General features: G+C 46.9%; 1 non-coding gene across 1 annotated transcript; it reads left to right on the top strand.

The window, feature by feature from the left end:
- The first annotated feature begins 877 nt into the window (after nucleotides 1-877).
- Nucleotides 878-1,069, top strand: LOC112122705. The gene has a single exon (XR_002909448.2). It is a non-coding gene; the product is annotated as a U2 spliceosomal RNA (small nuclear RNA).
- The last annotated feature ends 400 nt before the right edge of the window (nucleotides 1,070-1,469 follow it).

Here is a 1,469-nt window from a genome sequence, read left to right on the forward strand (position 1 = left end):
GTTCCCCTCAACGGAGCCATCCGCCACGGCAACCAAGACAAGCGCTGCAGGAAGTGCAGCTATGCAAACGAGACCCTGCCCCACATCCTGTGTGGATGCAAATAGCACTCCGGAGCCTGGCGGTACCGCCACAATGCCATCCAGAACAGGCTGGTGAAAGCCATCCCGCCGTCCCTGGGGAAGATCACCCTCGACTCCGCAATCCCCGGGACAGACAGCAGACTACGACCTGACATCGTCGTGATGGACGCAGAAAAGAAGAAGGTCCTCATCGTAGATGTCACGGTGCCTTTTGAAAACTGGTCACCGGCCCTCCAGGAGGCCCGAGCACGGAAGGCATCGAAGTACACCCCGCTGGCTGAGACCCTGAGAGACCAGGGCTACGAGGTCCAGATACACACCCTGATCGTGGGAGCCCTGGGCTCGTGGGACCCCCACAACAAGCCGGTTCTGAGACCGTGCGGAGTCGGTCGATGCTACGCCCGGCTCATGAGACAGCTCATGGTGTCCGACACTATCAGGTGGTCCAGAGACATTTATACGGAACACATCACAGGACACCGTCAATACCACATTGAGTAACTGAGACCGCTGACCAGGGAAATAACCTACTTCCTTCTCTGACGGACCAGGGACGAACCCCACCCATGTACTTATCCGCTACACCGATACTGACTTGGACTCCTTATACATTCCATGGGTGGCATACCCGAGCCCACCTATCCACTGACACTTTAAAAACCCTTGCACCCCAATCTGGGTCTATGCAGGTTATGCGATATGTATGTATCTTTTCATCCTTGCAAATGATACCTGTAACCCCCCATAACCTAAGCCTGACTCAGATGTACAGTACCTTGCCTCTTAACTCGTGTATATTTCATTTTAAACATTAACTTTAATAAAAAAAATTAAATCTGTTCTTATCAGTTTAATATCTGATATGTCCTCTATCTGAGGACTATATATTAAATGGATTTTTGGAACAGGGAGATGGAATAGGAGCTTTCTCCATCCACTCCATGCATCAAGCTGGTATTGCAGTACCTCCGGGAATGGTGCACCTCCCCTTTGGGAGACTATTGTGGTTCAAAAATAGAATCAGTTGACTTCTCCTTCTTTTAAACTGGTCTTTATAACAGTTTTATTCTCAAGTATTCAATATTTTGGTTTATTTATTAAGAATTGTTGCGTTAAGTTTCTGTTGTAATTTTGTGAGTCTATAGATGTGAGCTTTTTGTATTACTAAAGAATTATTTAAAAACCTGGGTGTGAGTACTTTTAACAGGAGGAGATCTATCAGGGATACTTATTTTGTATAATATTGAAGCTCACGTGTATATAAATAACTGCATTAATTATACAGACAGGTTGTATTCTTCTCCCCACCCAACAGATGGTCTGTGTATTTTGGTTTGTAAACTCAAGCAAAGCCACCAAGTGTCGTACTGCACCCAGCACACAGGGGC

The sequence above is a fragment of the Terrapene carolina genome, unplaced genomic scaffold, assembly GCF_002925995.2.
Source record: "Terrapene carolina triunguis isolate 2854851 unplaced genomic scaffold, T_m_triunguis-2.0 Scaffold48775, whole genome shotgun sequence".
NCBI classification, from domain to species: Eukaryota; Metazoa; Chordata; order Testudines; family Emydidae; genus Terrapene; species Terrapene triunguis.